This window comes from Rissa tridactyla, chromosome 6, assembly GCF_028500815.1.
Source record: "Rissa tridactyla isolate bRisTri1 chromosome 6, bRisTri1.patW.cur.20221130, whole genome shotgun sequence".
Taxonomy (NCBI): Eukaryota; Metazoa; Chordata; class Aves; order Charadriiformes; family Laridae; genus Rissa; species Rissa tridactyla.
Window position 1 is genome coordinate 6261018 of NC_071471.1, and position 24309 is coordinate 6285326.

General features: G+C 43.0%; 1 protein-coding gene across 6 annotated transcripts in view; it reads left to right on the forward strand.

The window, feature by feature from the left end:
- Positions 1–24309, forward strand: part of MECOM (MDS1 and EVI1 complex locus) — a 348700-nt gene that overhangs the window by 232469 nt on the left and 91922 nt on the right. The window lies entirely within an intron of this gene.

Below are 24309 nucleotides of genomic sequence, written 5' to 3' on the forward strand. Positions count from 1 at the left end.
GGGCACCTTCTCCCCAGGTGCCAGGGGTTATAAAAGGGGACACCGTGTGACTGCAGCAAGGTTTGGGCGACACGGTGCCATGCAAGAGACATCTAGGTATTAGCGTTTTTTTAAAGCGGTATTTATTAGGGTAGAAAAGCCGCCTCTGCTGAAAATGGGAGTAAAGCCCAGCTCGGAAATAATGTAGTTTCTTAAGAATAAAAGGTTTGTTGTAACTTTGCTTTCTGCTGAGCTGTCAAGGGAAACTTCAGCATTATAAATAATGGTGTTTCAAAAGGAAATCAAGAGGGCAAAATGTTTTGAGGAGATGGCGAAACCCTGAATAGCGTGTCTTTCCCCGGAATATAGATATGCCATTATTTATGAACATTACTGGAAAAACACGTGCAGTGACTAAGAAGGGTTGTATTTTTTTTTTTTTTTTAATTTGGGTAAACTCTTTTCATTGTTTGTTAGCGAGCGGCAGAAACTACAGTTAACAAATTAATGAAAACCAAGTGATGCCTTTGAAGAATTTTCAAATGAACCTTAACCGCTGCCTACGGCGACTTGCTCAAAGTGAAAAAAAAATAAAAAAAAAAATAAAATTAAGGTGAACTAGCCACTGTTACTAAGAGTCAATTGACAGAAGGCATGGGTCATTAATTTTGTGTCCTTTGTTTTGTCAGTTTGTTTTCGTGAGGCCTGGTAGAGAAAGTAAAACCAGTCAAGCTGAAAATTGTCTGCTCTGTAGCTTATTTCCCCTCCCAGCACGCCCTGACCCAGGGGAGCGGGCTGCGGGGCTGCGGCCCTCCTGTCCCTCCGGACCCGCGCCCCACACCGCGGGGAGGGCTCTCTTAGGGGAACGGTTCATTCTGCCCCGGCGCAGCTTTAATCGTCTGCAGGTTGCGTATGGTCGGGAGGAACGAAATGTCTTCCCGCCTGCAATAATCTTAGCGAGGGAAAAAGATCCCGTGGTGCTTTTGGCCTTAAAGTAAACTCTGACCGAAAGTCAGAAGAAGAAAAGAAAAAAAAAAAAAAAAAAGCTGTGAAAAAAGGGAAAAATAAATATATTATTAGTTTTCAATCATCCTCACAATTATTCCTTGGCCTTTTTTTCCTTCACCTGTGCATCCTTCCCCCCCGCCTCCCCGGGGTAGGATGCTGCAGGGTAAGGACCCCGGTCCCCGTGCCCCAGCACCGGGATGGGATTGCTTCTCCCACCGACACCCCACACAACCCCCGTGAGGCTGAACTCTTTTATGTTTAGGTAAATCTTGAATATCTCCACTGAGATAATCATGGTTGATCCAGTTTTATGCAGATAGGAGTGGTTTAGGCCTCTGATCGTGGTGGGATCGGACGTCCAACAGCTGGCACAGACCATGTCCCTGAGTGGTCCCCGCACAGAGGAACGTATCCCTCTGCAGATAGTTTTCTCCTTAAAACACGCAAACGGTGGGGTTCAAAGAAAGCAAATGTTACACACTTGCAACCAAATCCCATAAAATTAGCAATGAAAATACTTTTCTTTCTGTACTAGAGATACGCTAGGTGGTAGGTGGTCATCGGATACGCCAGGCAGATGCTCGTTGTTTTACTTTTCCATACCAAGTGCACCCACGTGAGACCCGGCAGCCCTCCAACGTGACCAGTCATTTCCATGGCCGCCGAGCTGAACCCACGTAATCTCTCCCTAAGATTTAGAAGATAAACGTGAACCCTTGGTACATCATTATACCAAATTAACTTGTTCCTCCGTGCCTGTAAGGTTTAGGTGGATAATTGAATTCCTCTTCGTTTTTGGTTCGAAACAATCTTTTTCATCATTAGGCTGGTTGCCAGAAGTGGGTGTTTGTGGCCGGGTGTTATTGCTGGGGCTGAGGGCCAGTGTGCTCATAAACAGAGAAGTGACATAATGTCTTTGGTATAATGAGACGGCTTAATGCAAAGCTCCGCAGGAATTAGGGGACACGCTTCAAGAATGGAAATAAAGCGTATGAAAAATGTGCGTTTAGTGCTCTCTCAAAAAGACACTGGGAAAAAAAGCCCACCTATTTGATTAAATACTCTTGGAATGTAATGTCGGATGTATTACGAAACATGATTACTTCAGCTCCATTATCTTAACGTCCATTGGAAATAAATTGCAATTAATCGAGCCGCCTTTAAACCAACAGTTAAAATTGATTTTGACACGTGTCAAAACCTCGCAGTTTTGGCATTATCTTCTGGATTCTGGATGCTGGTGGGAATGCGCTAAAAAGGTCTTTCTGTTGAGAGATCGCTAACATTTTTTTGTTGTATAATTTAGTATTGATGTTGCTTAATATTTGTTTTTAAGAGACCAAAACAGTTTGCTGAATCACTTTCATGGTTCATTAAAGCAAGAGCTGCAGCTTCTGTTCTGACTGCCTAGATAACATTTTCAGATAAACACAATTTCCTGGAGTTTGTGCTTTTTTTTTGTGGGGTTTTTTTTGGTGTTTTGTTTTCTCCTAGGTCAAGCCCAGAACCTTTACCTTATGAAACAGATTAGGCTTTCAAAATATTGTATGTTAAGTGTGTGTTGTTGCTTGTTATCTATAAATCAGACGCAGAGTCTTAATGCCCAAGAATGTTCCGTTAACTCTAAAGAGAAACGTTCACTTTTATATAGGAAAAAACTCTTGGCAGAGAAGTTGGAAGTACCAGATGGAATAGGTTGCGCCACACGGATTATAAGATTTCCCCCCCACCTCCCTTCTTATTGATGTCTTAAATTGAACATGTTCCATCTGTCTGCTCTCAATAATGAATAGTTACTTTTTTTTTTTTTATTGTAAAGGTAACAAATTCCATATAGAATAAATTAATTCAAGCATGTAATGAAATGTGCTAGGAGTGTATGTGTGTGTGCTGGAATTACGTGTAGAAATCTAATATAGCTCGTGAAGTGCGGCAGGTAAGGCTGGTGGCAGGATTGACAGCTACTCGGGGAAGGGCAGCTAAAAATCGCCGTTAAAAACGACGGTGGGAGAAGTTTGCAGCAAGAACCCCGGGATCTCCTAGGAAGAGAAACTCAGTCATGCCACAAGTGTTTATTCTATTTAATAGTACTCGGATGTAGGGCTTTCAGTCGTGTCAGGTCCCCCTCCAGCCTGAAGGGGCTGTAAGTAGGCAGAAATGCGGTTTTAACCCACGCCGAGGCCTCTTGGTGCTGCTGGAAGGAAACGGACCATAATGTCCATTAGGCTCCGGTTCCCTCTGCGTCTTCTGAAGAGGATGAACGTTGCGCTGTTAGACCAAAAGCATTTTTAATTCCTCCTGGCTGGAGTAAGTCCAAAGGATATAAACTTAAAGCAAACTCGAGTGCTTCGTACGCTGAAGCGAAAACAATGTAACCTTTTAATGCGGTGATGAGCTGTTGGGTTTCCGAGGCTGATATGTTTGGTTTTGAGATAATTCCCTGCTCCTGCTCGAGAGTGCATTTTACTTTCTCTTCTTTCCTCTGTAGCGGCCGGAGATAAAGGCAGTGTGCCTTTTTTGCACATGTTGCTATAAATAGAGAATTAAACGCAGAGCTTTAAATGCCGAAACAGGCACGCTTTGCTGTTAAAGTTGATTTTATTTTCATATGAACACACAAATATATGTATTTTTGTTCTCGTATCGATGAATTTTAAGAGGCTGGCTCTTTAAACTTTTGGGAACAGTTGGTTTTGATTTTGGATGTAATAATCTTTTCTTTCTGTGACAAGGGTTTTTATCTGGAATTGGAAATTACTCTTTCTTTACTTACAGATAATTGATGCAGACCGAACTTGTTAAAGTCAAAACAAACAACTCGGCTCTTTATTACATGCTTATGTGCTTAGTCACCGACTTTATATTAGATTCTGCAAATGGTACAATTTATGCAGTGACATGTCGGAGACTTAATGTTGTAATTTTCCTGTTCCTAATGGAGAATTAAGAACCTAGAGAAGCTCGGAGGTTCACGTGCGCGGAATCCCTACTGCTTGGGTGCAGAGGTCTCGCAAAAATTTAGTAAGTGAGAAGGAGAACAAAGATCCTTAGTTGGGGGGTGGGGGAGAAATAAAAATTGGCTCGCCTGTGGCTGAGAAGCTGATTGGGACAGGTAGGCACAGTGGGGCGCGGGATAATGAGGCACATGGCAAATGTGATGCACAGATGTGAAGCCAACTGTAGCTTTGGTTCCAGGAGCCGCGCATGCCACAGCGCTGCGCCTCGGGGCTATGTCTACACCAGAACATTTGGAGCAGTAAACGACGGGCAACATTAGGTTCAAATTAATCTATTACTCCAGAGCTGTGAAATGTTGGTTGCTTGTTGCGGAATTACATTGCCTCCGGGTGAAATGTTTTAGGGAGATTTTAATGCATGCTCATGGCTCGCAGAGCAGATTAGGAGGAGAAAGGGAAATTAGAAGGGTTAGGAGGGCTGTTGAGGTGCACATTTCTGGTTAAAGTATATGAAAAGAGTATTACATATTTCGCAAACAGGCCTGCTCTCCTGTTGGCCACCTGCTGGGACTGAAATATCCTCCGCCGTAATGAAGGCAGGTTTGCAGAAGCCTTGTAAATAGTTTAGAAAGCAGATAGAGGCGACGTTGGCCTGTCCAGAAAATTTGGGAACATTTCTTCTATCCCGCTCCGGGCTCCCTAAGGCCCCGACTGAGACAAAGCCAAACTTTGACTCTCAGCTATTTACCACTTCAATTTTGACCACGCCGCTAAATGACAGGTAGCCTCCTAAAGTTTCACAACACGTTATTAGGATTAAGTAATCAGATCCAAGCTGTTTTCCCCTGGTACCTAAGTGGTCCTGGCAGGCCCCTTTAGACGGATCCGCGGTCCAAACGGCTGTGTATTCCAAGCTGTAGCGTAAGATATTCTAAATCCTCGTCAATTAAATAAACTTTATTCGATCAGCACAAACTGTTTGGAACTATCTATAAAGAATATATTTCTTTTACTATATTGTTGCTTTTCTTATAAAAACACTTAATTGAAATGCCTAAGAGCTGCCCAGCACAAAAGTCAATAAAAAGCCTAGAATAGGGTTTATAGGGGTTGTCTATGTACATAATTAAATCCTTCAGGCACTTTAAAACTCTGCAAAATAAATGGTTATGCAAGAATGGCCTGCTGAGAGAAGAAATGCTTGTATCAGCTTTAAGCAGCTGCTCTCTGCTCGGTGTTTCTGGGCTTGGAATGAGAAAGCTATTAGAAGAGGGGACGACTGCAAGCCCCACACAAATCATCTTTGTTACTGACACTTCGGGGAGTGCTTTACGGTGGCTGTCAACCCCGACGCAGGACTTGGGCTGTGCCTGCACAAGTCAACTGGCCTTATTTAAAAAAAAAGGGGATGGTCGTGACAAACCCACCATCTCGATGCCCAAATAACGCCGGGGGCCGGGATGGAGGAAGCCGAGCCGGGAGTTAATGCTGCGGCGAGGCGCTGCCGGGCCAGCGTGCGGCTGAGTCCCGGGTCTGATGGAATAACAGAGGTTAATTGCTTGCAATGCTCTATTGCTGTAATAGGAGTAAAAGGGGAGGACTGTACTTAGATTTGATTTCACTGTTCTTTAGGGAATACAGATCGAGGGGGTGGGATTGTTATTAGGGGCAAAGGAAGTAGTGCTAAAAAAAGAAGAGTTTAATGAATGTAACCAATAGAAAAATTGTAGGTTTGTTTCACCCTCTGGCCCTCAAAGTTATGATAAATGATAGCACAAGGAAAAGATAACCTACCATGAGAGTAGGATCACCAAGGCCAAATACTAAAACTCCCAGCTGACTGCCCCATACACTGCAGCCTCTGTTCGTGTTTATTTTTTCTGCTCACTCTTGGTTTCGTCAATCAGTATGATAGACGATAACTCCTGACTAGAGCAGCCTGTGTCCTGCTCTCTCACGGTGGGTAGCATGTTGTGGTTGGCGCCGTGCAGTCGGAGGATCACCCGCATCAGAAGCATCAGGGGATGAGGTAGGGAGCCGTCTTCCAGCAGCCCAGCTCCTGGGAGAATAGCAGGCAGCGGCGTTATCAGCACGCAGCCGTGCTGCCAAGAAAATGACCACACATTAGTAGCTTTGTTTGGGTAGAGTCTAGGGGGGGGGGACGTCGCTGGCAAAAAAAAAATAAAAAAAAAAATTGAGACGCTCTCTCTCTGTTAAATCATCCCGGTTGCGAGTGTTAAAAGATAGCTTGTTCAAAAAGAAACCATACGCGGCTTGCCCCAGGCGAGGCCGCGACAAGGCTGCGAGCAGCTAGGAATTTGTAATGCTTTATGTCTCGAGAGGCGGACACGCACCCCCGGCTGTCTCGAGACAGCAACAGGTTTGCCGCTTCCTCCTGCGCCGAAGCGTCTTCTGCCCTGCCCCAGGGCAGCTTGGCCTCCCCTTTCCCAAAAACCTTGCTTTTCCTTTGCCCCCCTGCCTCGCCTTTCCTCCTGCCCTTCCCGGCAATCTGTGGAAGAGAAAACGGGCTTTCGCTGGCCGCTGACATGCGAAAGGCTGCTCATTAAGCCAACAGCTCATCAGATGCATGGAATTTCCTGCGCGCTATCCGCAGATCGCTAGCGTTGTTTGTCTCCTCTCTCAGCGCTGATATTCACTGTGTGCGTTGTCGTCGAAGGTTTTGCTCCGATTTCGCTAATTAAGGAAAACAGAAAGTGTGTTTACTATTGCTGAAACCTCAGCTTTTTTGGGGGGTTTTGGTAGGGCCTCTGGGGCCATTTTATTTTCGAGCCGAGCACACCCAGCTCCCCCAGCGAAGGAAGTAGCCAATGTGAAATTCTTTTGATATCTTGTGATGTAGCAGTGGTCAAACATTTCCTGTTCAACATTTTTTCCAATGTATTTGTGGTTCTTTTCCCAGGAACAAATGTTTCGGGATTTTGGTGGACTGGGCTTTACCAGACACTTTGGGCCGAGCCGATAAAGGCATCTACCTCGGAGCGGGGCGGCCGATGCCACCGCACACCCTCGGAGCATCCAAATGGGCTTTTTAGGAAATAACCCCATGCGTGCTTTCCCGCTCGGCGTAAATTTCTTAAATGAAACACATCTTTCCTCATTCTCACTGGTCTCTCCCTAATAACTGCTGCTCTGTGTTGAGGTGAAATTTAACACTAGAATATTAGTTTTATTCCAGCTAATTATGTTACTGCTCATGAACCCTTGGATTTAGGGTTGGTCTGTTTCTAGTTATCCTGCCAAGTTTTTTACTTGACGGAGGGGGTCTGTTTCATACTACTTGGCCTCCCAACCTTTGTAACCCCTGGTTTCCTCTCTTTTCTGAATCACAAGTTTATGTTCTCCCCTTCTGTGAAAAGATTGAAAGCTTGCTCAAGTACAAACTGACCAAAAAGCAGTAGTAATTTTTAGTAGATCTTTTCTTAGCAAAATATTTTTGCTGAAAAATAAGGTAAACGCAGTTGTGACTGCTGATAGAAAGGAATCCAACTATTAATAAAAAGCAGAGAGGGCTTTTGAAACAGGGCTTCCACTGTTACAATGGAGACACTTTCTATTACTTTCTTTAGTGCAACACCTGTGGCTGCTCACATTGCTCGTGGCTGAAATAGTCCAGGTCTGCGCAGAAAAAAATACTGCGGTTTCATTAACTTATTTGTACTTTATGTCAGTGCTGTAGCGAGGGCTGGGCTCGCAGGGACTGGGTTTGGCGGGGGGGGGGGCCTGGGAGCAGAGCTGGTGTGTGACGGATGGGACGTGGTGGACAGGGGTCCCACGCTGGGACTGCTCAGAGGATGCATGGACGACCCCAAATCCCGTGTGCCATGAGCGAGTCATCACTCATGGGACTACCCACCACAAGTGGGGTCCGTGTGTGTGCCCACCCCGAGCATCCGGGCTGGTCCCCCCTCTGTGGATGCTTCACTGCATCCGCACGCCCATGCCCAGGGCCTCGCTGCCTCCTGGCATGGCTCTGCCTACAGCTGGAGCTCTAATCGGAAGGGAAAGTGGATTAAAAGGAACAGCAGATGATAGAAGAGAAAACTGTTAGGTATCCGTGTACTCGGATTGTCCCAGGAAATATCCTTGAATGATTTAACTTCCATAGTTGAATCACCTTGTGTTCCTGCTTGCTGTAAGAGAGATGCTCAGTGTTTTCAAAGTCAAATGTTGCTGCTTAAATTGAATCAAGAATGTGTTATCCATGTTTTGACTGCTCCCTGCATGCCCAGACCTCTGGCCCACTCCTGTCACCATTCCTGGCTCAGGAAGTCATCTGCCATCTTCTGTTGATAGCCGTGCAATTAATGTCCACCTCCCTCCTAAGGACAGCCACATTGCCTCGGTAGGGTGTAAGCAAATGGATGTATTTGCTAAATCTCATGGGTTTTTTCTGCCAACCAACACTCCCATCAGGTTTTAATCACTGGCTTCCAAATATTCATCCAGACCGTGGCTTTGTGTCCTGTGTCTAAAAGCTGTAATTGTCCACTCTACATGAAATGTAGAATTGTCCATTCTCTGATTCTACGAAATACTGCTGCAGAGGATCTGAATGTAACATCTTCATAGTCGAGCTCTGAGAGGTGTAATGGGAGCGCTTATGCAACAAGAACCAACTCTTCCTTTTAAATACTGGGAGCACGAAGAATCCAGATGTGTATCATAGCTGTTAGATTCTAATTGCTCTGAGCGTAGGAGGACCAGCCAATGGTGCTTTATTTGTTTTTGGATGAAAGTGGATTTTGACCATATTCAGGAAGTTTTAAAAAGGCAAACAGTACTCAGGTGCTTACAGGCCTCCTTGGACTCTCCTCTTGGTTTCCATAAAAGTTAACTCCTGAGATTTATCTTGGAAATAGAACGACGCGTCTAACAAAATAATTTATTTTCTGCTCGATAAATATATAGACAATAAAACACTGCTATTGAATTAGTGGTGAATCATTGAAATTAGGGGCCGGAAACAGGATTCCAGTCTTTTGACACTGTAGTGAAAGAGCTTCTGAATCCAAAGCGTGGGAAAAAGTTGATTCGGCTCTTTACTGCTCCGTTTCTATAGGCGAGATGATTTTTAACAAACAGGTTTAATCATGAGAGAACAACATAGACTTACTTAAGCTAATTCAATGCATGTTTAAAAGTTATATATGTATCCAACACATAAACTCAATTAATTGTCTTGACCAACCTAACTCTGTGATATGCACTTCTTTTAGCTCATATTTCAATACGAATTTTATTGGCCTTTTATAGCCCTGCTCAATTCAAACCAGAACGTGCTGGGGCTTTCCCAGCCCTGAGTCCTCTGGGTCCAATTCTGTTTTTCTTCTTCAAGGTCTGATTCTGCTCCCATTGTATTCCAGGACAAAACCTCCAGTAATGTCAGGAAACCAAGAGCCTCTATTCCCACTGAGGTTGGTGGGAAGCAGAGCTGGGTAAGAATTGCCAGGTTCTTCTGTTTTCTTAAACTAAACAATTCAGACTCCTTTGGTTCCCTCTCATAGACGGTCTGTCCAAGCAACCCTATTGTGAACCTGTTCCAGTGTGAATTTTATTCAATGCGTGTGACTCAATTTCGTGTAGTGTCCCTGAGATCCCAGCAATGTGCGGTGTAACAGAATGAACAATCTCTTGGCTTAATTTATTGGAGATACGCTTTGGCCCTTATCAACGTGTGCCTCATTGATACCATGTAGTCATCCCTAATCACCACTCCATGAGCCTTTCTCCGTCCTAAAGGGTGAAGGATGAGTTTCGGGTTTGTAACAGATAACTTGCTATTTCTATCATTAAATGTCAAGCACTTTCTACCCTTTTGGTTTACACACCCCTACTTTCTGTGATAAAATCACTAATGAAAGCATTTAACAAACACAGTGGGAAGGTTCCCTACAGAAAAGTCTGTTAATAACCTTCCTCCAACTCATACCACTTGTCTTTTCCTTCTAATAACTTCTTCTTAACATTTCCGGACAAGCTGGAAGATAACTGAAAATCACATAAGAGAAAACCTGGAATAAATGCAAGTGTTGCATAGTCTTCAGCATCCATTTGCAGAGCCAAACGTGCAGTAAGATTATACTGCAAGCTTTTGTAAGTGAGAAAAGCCCCACCGGACCTGACAATCTTCCCAAACAAACAAAAAAGCCCTGAGCTTTCCCCTAAAGAGGCTAATGAAGAAAAGACTGCATTGCTGGAAATGCAACATGTATACTTTATTACTTTGCAAAGTGATTTTATATTAGAAAGTCACACAAAAGCAGTTCACCTACAAGCGAGGAGCACTTCCTTCGTGCAAGGAGATCTTTGTTTCACGAGACATGAAAAATTTCACCTTAAACTTTGAAATCTTTTACTATAACTGAAGGACTGCAAAGATTTGACCATCTTCTGTACCCAGTGGCTTTCTCTGCGTGGTCGTTCTTGCCATGAATTTAAAATACTTTGCTTCCAAAATGTAAAATCGCACTGCATTCAAGTAAAGTGACAGCATGCGCTGGTTCATTACATCATGTGTCAGAGTAAATCAGTGGTCCCCCAGCTCCTTTTTGTTAGAGATCTCCTCGGCGATGGCTTGGCAGATTGGCACTGCTTCTGTCTGTCTCCCATGTCACCTTGTTTCCTGCTCATGTACAATTACACTCTACATATGAGCTGCTTTTGCCACTTGCTCTGGTTTAGGTCCTTGCACTACCAAAGAGAAGCCGCTTTGCTTTCAAGGCACCAGCCACAGCCGTGTCCTTCAATCTCTTTCACCGCTTTCTTCTGATCTCTATCTTTCCCTCTACCAAGAAGAGGAGGAGAAAATATGCAGTTTGGGGCTTGCTCGGGGTTAGCAGTGTTATGAGTTGTGCGTACAATGTCTGCATTTTTCATCTGAGGATTGCTGAAAAGAACTGGGAGTGCGAGACAAAACAAACGGCTGGACTATTAAACCATCCACACGCTTTTAGGTTACTTATACGTGAGGATGGATGTGCTTGAAGTTTCCCTGAAGACCTCGCCCTTATGTAAAACTTTATCTAGCTGTAAGTTTTCCCCTTTTCTGTGGCTTCTTATGTGAAATTCGTTTATTTTGCAAAAAGTTGTTAACTTCGTTTGGCTGTAATCTTTGCCACCGTTTCTGCCATCCAGTTGTGCAAACCCTGCTATGGGTTCAGTAAAGACAGACCTGTTCACGGCTGAGAACATTATCTCACCCAGCTGACTTGCCATGAGTTTCCTTATCGTAGGCTGTCACGCTGCATTGAAGGCTGAACGTTGCTTTGCTTTTGAAGCCTTTAGGATTAGCATCGACAAGGAGGGGGAAAAGGCCTCAGGGGAGGTTTATTTGATCCTCTCATGGTGAGGATCCAACGCCAACGGCGATAGGCTTCTACTCATTTTGGTGATTTTATTTGATAAGACCCTCCCAGGACTTTACAGGTCACAATTAATTTGCACGCACTTGTGGATGAGGATCTGCTGAGTTGTATTTTTTGGTCACGGCAAAGTTGGAGGCTGTGGATCCCTTTCCGCTGCCACAACACAACACAACACACCAGCGCTGATGGATGGTCGCGGCAGAGCACAATGCGCTTCACACGGATTAGATGCCGGTCCCAGCTGGAACAAAGGGACGTGTCCATGGGGTGAGGCGGGATGCCGGGGCTGGGCTCCTGCGCCCGGGCCCCTTGGGCTTCATTCAGCAGCAGAGTCTCGCGGCCGCTTTGTTTATTTGTTCCGCGATTACGTGTATGAGCTTCCAGAATTTATGAGATCAGAGGTCAAGTGAAAGGTCACAGTTCACAGGTCAAGTGAGAGGCTAAAATTTGTGAAACCAAGGAAATGACAGGACAGTGCCAAGTGAAAGGTCAAAAGTCAAGTGAAAGGTTCAGAGTGGATGAAAGTGAGCAGCCTGCACGCCGGCCGGACCACACACCCAAGCGGGTCCATACCAACGTCCTCGGCATCAAAATGCGGCTGAAATTTCATTCCCTGGCATAGACCCGGGAGAGGAGATGGGCTGAGCAGGCAACGCTCAGATCAAGCTCTGGCGCTGGCTGTGGTGGTGCAGTTTGAGGTTAATTGAGGTTGATTCAATCTTGGGCTTGAATAGGTATTGACAGCGAAGAATTTTGAGCTTTTCTCACAAAATTTCCATCAGGCTGTGACAAGTCAGAGTCAGATCCTCTCCTCTTGCCAATAGTTCTAGTTTCGTTTCTCTAGTATGAGTCAGTGTCAGATTGTCCTCCTCACCTCTTCCGCTTCTGCTGCCATATTTACTTGCAAAATCATTCTTGTCTACATGTAAACCAGATCAATCAAGGCGACTGTTACACATTTGAACGCTGTTGCATCAGAGAACAATCATTTCCATTTGATCCTCATTTCAGCGTGCTTTCCTAACAGCAGCTCAAGCCAGCAGGGTACATGCTCGCTTCAGACTCCTGCTTTGTCCCTTAGGGATCTGTAATTGTACGTGCAAAGCTTTCCTATCTGTTTGTTTTTTTGGTTTTTTTTTTAATAAATAAAAACCAGAAAGAAATTCAATGGTTGTCAAGATGTCAGTTCATCTAAAATAGCCACTTTTAGACTTTCCATGGTTTTGAGATGACTTTTCTCCTGTTTGTATTTCAAAGAGTCAAGAAAGTCTCTCAGCTCTTATGAGCTGAGAGAAAGGAAAAAATAAAAAGAAAAAGGATGTCACCCTTCCTTTCTTCTAGTCATCCCTCTCTACAGAAAGACTTCAAACAAAACAATGAAGTCCAGTTTTTAGTACAGGACGTTAACCAATTAGCACAACGAAGTTAGCATTGGCACACCTTGTAATGGTGTAAAAGACCATTACAATAATTAGGGTCTCTATTTAAAAAATGAGAGGCCTTCTTTCCCTTCCTAAGCTGCTTCCTTGCTCTCGTGATAAGCCACAGTACCCGGCGACATGACTGCTGGAATTTGTCTTCCATTTGTCTTCTGTTGAGTTAGGTCCCTGAGAAGGGGACTCTTCTCCTGATCAGAAAAAGAGAGGAAAACAATTGTTAATTGGGACAGCAGGGGAATGCAAATCAGCGCTTTGGTTCCTGGAGGTTGGTATTCCTCAAAATGCTTTATCTTGCCTACACCATTTGCATCCTTTCTAGATTAGACTTCAGCATCCCAGTGTTTCTGCAGTTTCCACCCCCCTCAGAAAAAGTGGGACATGGAGTGAAACTTTGTGTGCTTGAAGAGCGAGATTGAGACCATGATGTCAACCCGTGTCTACTCACAGTCTTCCTAGAAAATTGGAATTTATGCTGAGAGCAAAAAGAGGTTCAAAACTGCAAGAGGCCACCAGTTCTTTGATTTAAACCCAGGTCCACAGAAGGATTTAGGTGCTGCAGCACTGAGGTCTTCAATACCTAATCATTAAGCATCTGACTCCAGCAATAGCTTTTCTGTAGCTATGTAGGAGTAATCTACTCCTTTGAGCAAAGTGGTTCACCCCCCCCAGACCCTCCTAGGCACCCCAAGTTGAGGTTGGCAAAGCCAACACGCTATACCCATTTACATTCACCATCAGGGCCCACGATGACATGTATGACATCTTAAATCCCTCTCCTCTGCCTCCCAGCAGAGAGGTGTAGGATGAAATTGGTTTAAAACACTTTGATTATATTAATTTCATATTTGTTCCACGGTGTTCCCCTGCTCCAGATTACATGGAGTGCTACTTATCCTTAAGAGTGGTTGTCTTGTTAGGAATCAGAGTGAATCACATGCCTGTTCTTATTTGCTGCACATTTGTTATCTGCCTTGCATGGTTCCCAGCAGCGTGGGGACGGTTTGTTGAGTGGCGTGTTAATACCATTTATTTTTTTAAGCCTAACTAGGGGTATAAAATTCCTAGTCAAAATTCTGTCGCGTTCTCTGAGCACTGGTGAATGAGTATCTCCTTACAAATGTTTTCATTCGAGCAGAAGAGTATAACCTGGTGTGTACACGTAGGAGTGCTCAGTGTTCTCTGGGAAATGGGACTGACAAAGAAACCTCTGAAGTCATCTAAGGCCAAATTCTTTCCACAGAAATCTGTATGTATGGGACCTGCTGAACTTGCACATGTATATCTGAGGGCAGATTTTGACCCTAGGTAAGCAAACAGCTACGACCAAAGAGTTGTTTACTTTGCCTAAGTTTTGCCTTTCCTGGGTATTAATATTACTCTCATAAATTTTGTTGAGCTACACTTTCAAAAGTTAAGGCTCCAGGCCCCAGAGGATGAAATACAGCAGCCCAATTACACACAACCAGAGTCAGGCTCGAAAAGACAGGAGTTTTTGAAAGACATGAACAATATTTTGAGAGCTGGTTAATATTAATTCCTCTGGGAACTGTAAGTCTGGCCATTAATAGGCTTAGAGTGATAAAAAAGGCAATATGGTGTGCACGTATAGATGATATTGTCAAAAAGAAGCAATTAGTAGCAGAGAAAGCATACGCACATATGGCGAGCAGGTTGAAATGAGAAATACTGCCAGCAATATGATAACAGAGTTAATGGCAAAAGAAGAATTAAACAGTAGCACAATTTGTTCCTCACCGAAACAGAGCTAAGATTTTTTTTTTCATCCAAACAGACTTTTTTTTTCTCATTCTCGTTGGCTATCCTGAGTCAAGACATCAGACAAATGCTTCTTGTCTACTTCCCTACACGTATTTGACTGAGACTAGAGAATGTGATTATTTGCCGGAGGATGTCTCAGAAATTGGGGTTGAAAGCCACGAGCTGAGTCTCTCCGGAGGCAGTAGAAATACTGGCAATGGCATCCCAATCTGAAACGCCGCCCCTGCCCAGGTCTAACTTGTCAAGTGTTTTAAATTGGCCAAATATTATGTTCCCTACCAACTCTTTGAATCTTGTCAGAGGAGTCCGTATTTGCAGACTAATGGGCTCTAAAGATCACGGTTTCAGTGTCTTTTCAAGCAGGTACCAAAAGACTGGAGGATGCTGCTTACAGGCTGCGTAAAGCCCGTTCTGATGTTACAGATAATCGACTGACTTATCTTCCAAGTGCGTTCAGTGTCTCCTACGCTTTCATCTTTATCTCATTACGCTCTTTTAGGGTTAAAAACTAGGCGTTTACAGGGCAGCTAAAATGCTCTCTGTGTCCTTGGAGGGGAGGGGGGAAAAGAGTTATCATAAACAGAGCCCCGCCAGCCTTTGAGCTGAGTGAGAGCTTTCGCGTTTTGGCTTTGGAAAGGTATACACCTGTCACTCTAAAATGGAGCAGATGGGTTATAATCTTATCTGCTCGGCCCTAGATTTGTTGTCAGAAGGAAGTGAGGTAAGGGCAAGTGGTAAACGCAGCGCAGTTTGTCTGCGACGCGGGCTACTATTTTCCCTCAATGCATTGACTGAAGAAAGCGGTGAATTGGGAACATTTTGACTTCCCCTGAACAGTTGCGTCCTCAGTTCTTGTCTGACGTTGTTGAACAAATAATTGGTATTGTAGAAACAAAAGACCCTGAAAACAGACTGGCCTGTCCTATGGTTTCTCGCAAGTCGAATTGCTATTTTGATTACTTTTCTCATTCTTACTAGTGTGATCCGGCCTGTTCACTACACTGCCTGCTAGTGAAAAACCCTAGCGTTTGTTAAATATTTTGGCAAGACTCCTGCCTAAGACAGTGCCATTGTCTTCTTTTGGACATACTTAATGAGAAAAAACCATTCAACCTGTGTCATTGCTGGTAAATAATGACTTTTTATTAGTATTGACTGCTGCTCTGTCCTCTTCCATTACTCTCTCTCTTTTCATCCTACTAATTATTTAGAGGTTATTGCACAGAGAGTAGCAATTGAATAACGTGCATATACTATAAAGAAGCCTCTACAGCAGATATCTGCTCTTGATGGGTTTGCCTCTGGAATTGTCTGATTGTGCATTAGCTACGTGAAAACTACTTGTGCTTTCTTTAAGACTTTGTCTTCCAAAAATTGCACGTAACTTTAGAGATCCAGGTCTGATTATAGGGTCAGCAAAGGAAAGGGTAAGCACTCAAGCTTCAGTGGGCCTAATCACTCCCCGTGGAGTGATAATTATTGTCCTTCACCACGCTCAGAATGCAAGCAGTGTCTGCTCTGTCACATAGCTTTACTTGCTTCCTGCCCTCTATTAGGATATTAAATCCTCCAACTGGCAAAGCGTTTTGACCCTCTAGAATAAAAAAACCATCGAAAAAAAGATGCTGTCCATTGAAGCAGAACGATGAGATATTCACACAATAAAACGCGGCACCTTATATATCATGCACTGGGAGAAGCATCAGGAAAGTTTCCAGCGTGAAAACTACTGAAAGCTATGTCAAATATGGGCATTTATCATTTGTATTTAGAAAACAGGAAATGATTTGGCCCATCTCCTCCCGGCTGGAATGTGGAAGACAAATCTGGGACCGCAGAGCGTAATTATTTACAACTTGGAATACGAAAACCTGCACACCACTACTGAAAGCAGGCCAGGAAATAGCTAAAATATCAAAATGATCTGAAAAGGAACAGGAGGTGCCAAAAGGTTGAGGGCTTGTTAAAAATTGACCTGCACTTAAGGACTTCGTAGAAAATCTAGAAAGGATTGGAATCAGTTTGGGGGAGTTAGAGGAAAATATAAAACCATTTCCCATCTTGGCAATTGGAAAAGATTGGAGTAAGCTGGAGTTTGTATTTTTTATCTACTGGAAATATTAGATATCACATTGGTATGTTTATTTTCTAATTTCAGTAACGCAAGAATGGCAGTAGTCTCCCACAAGCTGGGAATGCCGGCACGCTGGAGGTGATGCTGCTCATATCCCAAGAATTTGCTGTTTCTTAGTTTTGGGGGCTAATGTGAGGGCCACTGGAGTCAACAAGAGTCTTTCAGTGGGATTTGGACAAAACTCTTTAGTTCTATGTTTACATAATTATACAACTCTTATGTCGGGAACAGTTCAATAATGGGAGAGCACAAGCCAAGGTTTTCATAAATCCTTTCTACTGCCTATTTCCAGAAGATATTTCTCTCTCCAGTCCCAGCTCCACTTTTGGCATTTTGTTCCATCCTACAATGTTAGGTTGTCTGATGTCTCCAGGTCCAGCAGAATCAGTCTTCCAAGTGCTAAAACTGGCTCCCAAGAAAATGCTTGTTGTGGTTTGCTCGTAGCATGCTTCGGAAAGAGAGCAAATAGCAGACTTGAGGACTGGAGTTGGTGTATTGCAAAAATATCAATTATACTTTCCAAATACCTCACAGATGTGAAATAGTCTTGGCATGGCATGACAGAAGAGGTGCCACCTCACTAGGATGCAGATATGGTTGCTGATACGAACAGTGTAATCCTGGAGATTTTCATGCTTGAGTCAGGAGCTGAAAACCTATGAAAAGGTTCAGGGTGGGCTTCACTTTTGGGAAAAAGGCAATGAGAACTGTTAGGAAACGCACCAAAAGTTTTAAAAATGGATGACTGAAGTTAGGGTCCGACACCTGTATTTAGGGTTCTGAATGAGTTTGGTCTGATTTAAAAAACTGCTGGCAACATGTCTAATTAACAACTCTTCCCACTACATTTTAATGAAAAATTAAAACTTAAAAAAACCGAGATGATGTTTTTCACATAGAAGCATCCGCAAGTGGAAGACTCACTCAGCAGTGCAACTGCTAGAGCTGCAAAATGACCTTAGGAATTCACATACTGCAAGTAAATATTTATTGCCGTTCAATGGTTGGCCCCAAAAGCAAGCATTCATATTCTGGCTAACCGTGTGGAGCCTGAGTTCCTGCACATGTTGTCAGCCATAGGCCCTGCACCACCTCATTAATCTGCGATACGTATTTGGGAGGAAGGGGCTGGGTGTGCGGGGAGGCTGCGCGCTCGGTCCCGCGGCGTGAAGGGGAAGATCATCTAATAACAGAAAAATAGAGTGGGTGTCACAAAAACCAAGCCGCTCACTCCAGCAGCAGTGAAATTTATAGTAAAATTTCTCTTCTTTTTCTACCCTACATGAAAGATATGCTGCAATAAAGATAGATATTACGTTTTGTACAAATATCTGCTTTCGTGGCACCCACCGTAACACTTTAATTAGTACATGCTCCTCTGAAGGACCAGAGCAGCATCTCCCAAAACTTCAGTTATTTCCTCGCTGCCTTTCCCCCTCGTTATTCACATATTTATGAGATATTCTTTTAGTTCTGCTGTTAATTGATAAGCTTCACGTATGTTTTATCGTAGATGTCTTTAAAATTGTAATAGAATTTTTGAAGTCGTTTCATCCGACTGTGAGACCGTTGATTACCACCTTTTCATGAGCAGCTGGAAGAACCGATACCACTGGCAAAACCACTGAGTGTGGAATTGAAAAAAAAAAAGAAAAGTTAAAGAATTGTACTAAAATCACCTTGAACGTCTGGAGTTTCTTTTTATTTTTTAAGAATTGATTAAATCAGAGGTTAAGGTTTTGCAGAAGCCAAAAATGTGTCCCTGAAGTGCTAAATTACCTTTGTTCTGAGTTAAAGCAATTTATTATTTTATCCAGAAAAAAAAACCCCACGCCATTTTGGCAGAAGACTATGTAGAGTATGCACTTATTGTTTGAAGGATTTAAAAAATGGTGACTATGGGCTGAAGTCTGAGGAAAACGGGAGAGGACAGTGTTTTACTTCCCCGTATGTATCAATACTAACTTATTTAGGGATTGCAACGTACGTCTTATGAAAGTGTTAGGGCTGAACCCAAGTCAGCCAGTACCATAAGAATGGAGAGCCGTGCGCGTAAGCAGCGCTCTCTAGATGGTGTCCAAAGCTCTTCGGTATTTATGGTAGATAAATCCCCTCACTCAACCGGGTGCACGAGGGATACAAGATTAAATGTAAAGTTGGGTTTTCCTGCACTATTACTACTTTTTCTTTTCTGGTTGCTGTTGTGACCATGTACTAATTTCCACGGATATCTGTTCTCTATCATTAGTAAGTCCTTCTGGTGTTTTAAAACCCATTTCCCATGAATTCCTCATCGTAATGAGTGCTTTAAAAACTGATCTTTTTTTGAACAAAAATCATTATTATTTGCTCATACAAAACCTATTAAGGATTCCTTACATGACAGACCACTGCTATGAGAAGAAAGCTGGTTTTTTTTCTGAGCTACCGCAGCTGAAGTATTTGCACAATTGTTAATAATCTATTGGTGTGTAATCTGCCATTTGCAGCAGCTCTTTCCTCCATCAGCCTGAATTATTAACGCTGCCTGTTGGCCAAGGCAAACACTCTCCCAAACATCTCGGGAGGCCTAATTCAGGCTTTTCTAACCTCTCCCTTTTGGAGTTGAGAATTTTAAGTGGTTTAATCCCGCACAAAATAAAAGCGGCGAAAGGGCTTGCACTCATTTCAGTGGGAACGGAGTCTGGCCCTAACCCTATACAATAGTTATTTCCCAGTTTCTCCTAGCGAGGGCCTTGCAGATTGCCCCCCATGATCGATACTTGCTACAAAGAATGAGTTCAGGGATGGAAAGTTGCAATCTGAGACGATTTATTCATTGCCATTGTGATTGGGTAGGGATAAAAGCTGGTGGAATACAAAACCCTTCTGAGTCTTAACTACAGAGCTGAACACTATAATTATTTAAAAAAATACATATCCTGACTCTGCTTAGAAGCCTGTTTGCTATAATTCACCCCTGTGTTAATAGCCTCCTAACATATATGAATGTATGCTAAAATGGGTTTTAAACTACTAGATTTATGGCTTGGCAGACTGGTAAATGCACAATTATAGTTCATAATAGGTAGGTATCTGCTGTCCATTGATTTTTCTCTTGTTCTATTTCCTTCCAGAGTGATGTCATTAGACATTACGCGGATGACTAATAGTCCTAAGGAATGACGTTCACGTGCCAGAATGCCACATGTCGGTGTTCCCGTAGGGGCTCCGGCACCATCCGCCATAAGATGGCAAAAACACCCTCAGCATTTCTGCTACAGCAAATCCTCGCCCTCGCCAAATCTGTGGCCGATCGGCAGCACAGAGGCAATTCAGCGAGGGAATAAAAAAAAAAAAACGTGAAACCACAAAAGCTATTTAGGAGCTCTGAATATCTTTCTAATCAGATTGCTGGGAGTGCGTTTGGACTTGTATCTATTCATTCTGCGGTGACGGAAGTAAAGGAACTATCCAGTGAGCTATCTGGTTTTCCCAGAATTGTTTGTACTGCTGACCTTTATATCTACTCATTTATCCTAATTGTTTTTAGCTGTTTGAGGAAGAATCTCAGATGAGGAAAGCAACCCAATATGTATCAGAGATCCTATCTGCTACAACTTTTGTTTTAATTTAAAGCAGACCCAGCATCGTTTTGTGCGCCGGTTGCATAGTACCAAAGGCAGGAATTTGTTGTGGGATTTTTTAATAAAATCGTAGGCCCGAGACAGAGGTCCCTGGACACAGGGAGTGTGATCTGGGGGTGGGGTTGCTTAGACGCCTCTTGCCCAAACGCATTTCCTGATGTTCTCCGGCTGGGGCAGCTTTTGATGTGGTACTTTCTTGTGGGAGAGTGGGGAGCACCGTTTCAGGGAGGTGGCCAAGCTGGCTCCGTCAGCTTTGCCTGAGTCCAAGATAGGAGAAATCCACTGCCAGAGTGTTATAGCGGGAAATCTGGCTCTCGACATCCATAAAACTGCCTCTCCAAGTGGAATTTCCCAGATTAAATGAGAATATTGTGTTTTCTCAGTATCCCTTGTTTGAGATTGGCGTTGGGCAGGCTTCGCTTCTTCCGGGGGATGTATTAAATCTATAATAGTCGTGTTTTTCTTCCTCCTTCCATCAAATCCCAGTCTCTTGGAAGGGAGTGGGAGGCTTGTGACATATACAAAGTGTTTGCTGACGGTTAATAGAAAAGAATCTGGGTTATCCCATAAACATGCCCCAAACTTTCAACTCATTGGGGAGCTTAGGTTCAAACAGTAGCTCTGACTACTGCAAAGTGGTTATGGAGGAAAATAGCAAAGTGATATGCAAAAGCTCACACTGAGTATATCACTTTGCTTCAGAATTCCTGCATTTACTGCTAATGCAAGAAATAGCCTTTGAACTCTAATCTGGTGTCTCCGGAGTAGTTCATAACCGAAGGCACTTCTTTCATCGTAACAGGGTGACGGTGATCCAGACTTGCAGAGCATTTGGTACAGTCCCAAAGCAAGATAATAAACAAGATAATACTGTAGGCTTTGCATTTCTGAGCATACCAGCCTTCTACAAAGATGTTTCAGGGATCCTGCGTTGTAGCTTCCATGTGACGTAAAGAAGTATCGGTGTCATTGTCTTGCAGGAAGAAATACGAACATCATTGTCTCGCACACAAGGAAAAAAGGAAACAAGGCATTTTTGTGACTTTCCCTTGGTTTGTGCACTAAGCCACTAGCAGAGCTATTTCTTCAGCTTTTCTGAAAGAGAGTAAGACCAGAGAGTGAACTGTATGTTTCTGCAGTGCTGTGAAGCAATCACCTGTAAGGAATATTTTGCCTGTTTAGATTATCAAGTTAGCCAGTGGTTATTGTCACCAGGGGTGGTCATGAAGTAAGATATTGGTCTTAACCACCTAGCAGAGCTGGATATTTCTAATTCTTAGTTGAATTCACCTTGAAGAATCGTAAAATATTATGACACAACCCGTTTTTCTTTCCGTAGCAAATATATTTCCATCTTCACTCGTAAACTGTTTGCCTCGGTTCAGGTAGCGGACATTTCATTTTGCTCTTGGCAAGCGTTGGGCTGTCCACTGGAGCCCTTGGCTAGTGGTGCCCGGGCTCTGCTGCCACCGTGCATCCACTGCAGGGCTCCTGAGAAGCTGCTGAGCTGCACCCTGGCGTGACTCTGCGCTGGAGATTAAGTAATGGCCACCTGGGGAAAATACTGAGATTTTAAAGAGTTCTATGAAAGACTTCAAATTAGTCTCAAACACCACCAACAATGTTTTTCTAGTCCTTTTAACGGGGTGTATCCTTTCTGCTTTCATTAAAAAGATGCTGTGATCTCACGGTTTAGTTGGGTAAGACACAGTTCCTCCATAATAGCATTAATTTTTTCATTCGGTTTTTATGTGTCCTCAACTTGATTATGAAGACAATAATTTAATTTGAAGAACATTCTTTTTTTTCAGCTTCAGCAATGCTACTAAATGTGGGTGTAGATAAATGACCGCATGAAAACTTCACAAAATTAGTGTTTACACATAATCTGGCAATGAGCTATAATTTGATTGGTAAAAAAATCATTTTGTGTACCTCTGCCCCTATTCTGCCGGATAATGAAAATTTATATCTATGTTTCAGACATCTGGGGAGGATGTGACAGCTTTGGGGCTGAATGAAAGATTATGCCACAGTGACCCCTGTCAGCATTTCCTCACGGACTGGTTACCCGAAACCCAGCGGCACTTAGGCTACTTCTTTTTCTATTTTCTTTTTCTTTTTCTTTTTCTTTTTCTTTTTCTTTTTCTTTTTCTTTTTCTTTTTCTTTTTCTTTTTCTTTTTCTTTTTCTTTTTCTTTTTCTTTTTCTTTTTCTTTTTCTTTTTCTTTTTCTTTTTCTTTTTCTTTTTCTTTTTCTTTTTCTTTCTTTTCCTTTTCCTTTTCCTTCATCTTTTTCTTCATCTTTTTCTTCATCTTTTTCTTCATCTTTTTCTTTTTCTCTTTTTCTTCATCTTTTCTTTTTCTTCATCTTTTTCTTTTTATTTTTTTTTCTTTTTTTCTTTTTTTTTTTTCCTTTTCTTTTCACCAGAGCAGACCCTCATTTTATTTTGGGAGGTTAACGATACTGTAAATCTAATAGGCCATTTTAGTGCCATCCTGTGGGTATTAAAAGTCATGTGACTGGTCACAATCCCATATGGAGTGTTTTGGGGTCGCCTTGTGTAGGAATGGCAAGGCTCCTATATAGCTGTGAGAGCTGGGTATGTTTTCAATTACTTTCTAGGACAGGGCTGCTTGGAAATTAATTTAAAATCTTTGCCTATGGTTGTGTTTGTCACCTCTCTCAGATTTTCCTTAGTAAAAGCTTGTGTATCACATTCACCTTTGATTCTCTCCAGAGATAATCTGTGCTGTTTAATTTATTTATGCCTCAGGACTATGAACAAACGTGTCTTTGTGCTTGAGGTGCAGAAATGGATCAGGAAAAGAGGATTTTCCCAAAGTCGGTGTATTCCCCTGTCTGTCCCAGTGCAGAGGTTTTCCGTGCCCCTTGTGCTCTATTTTTTGCCCCCAGACCAGTGTACATCCCATGTACTGCTATGGTAACACCCCTTAAAGGCCTTGATGTTTCCCAATGGCACTGATAGAGGCATTTAAGGTCTTCTGGGATGTACATGGGCTTGGAAGGCAAGAATGAAATGAAACAGGTGGACAGGTGGGAAACAGATAGAAAAATGGCAGCGAGAGGGTACTCAGGGCATCTTGTGGGGAGAGAGGAGGTCTGAAGGAAGACCCTGTTGGGAACTGTTGTGACGCCTGATTTGGTGCAAATAAACACAGAGCCGGGTTCGTTCTCATGTGCAAGGTTCAGTTGCATAAAATACATCCAGATGTTTTTGAGAACTAACAGGTTTTAATGAGGGATTTGGGTGCCAAGACTCACCTTCAAAAACTTTGTTTCCCTCCTGCCAATGACAAGATATTGAGACCGTGGACATTTTAAATGTATTATGTTCATTTGATTGACGCAGGCCTGTTCCAAAGTCTAGGTTTTTCTTCCCAAATATCTATTTTTTTAAAAATCACTTTGTCTGCCACAAAAGATTTCCACTGAGCCCCACCAAAATTTGTTTACTTTGGGAGGAGAATCTCCTAAAGCATAAGGATGATATAGAGTTCAAAAATGCGGATGATGTCGTAACAGAGAGAACTCCCTCATGCATCGTACATTTGGATATTTCGAAGAGCAGTGACTGTATCGTTTCCCATGGACACCGCTCCAGGAAATGAATAATGCTCAGGAACGCTCAGAGATGAGTCTGCAAAGATTCACCCACCTCCTTTGCTTCTCCTCCTTCCCCTCCACTTAGCACTTGTTCTTCTAAAATACTTGTTTCTATACGAAAAAAAATATCTGAGGAGTTTGGGGCCTGGGGAGTGGGATGGTTTCTGAGGTCCTCCGAGCATTTCCACTTTTACTTCTCTCTCTGTTGTTTCCTATCCATGTGGGAGGATGCACAACTAATGCACTGCAGGTATGAAGGAGGGTTTATTCCAGAGCTCAAACGCTCCTGATTCCAGAGCTTAAACACTCCCAAGCCAGGGACTTCTGCACCGCCTTTCCCCAAAAGACGTGCCAATTTGGGTGGCTATTTAGCAAA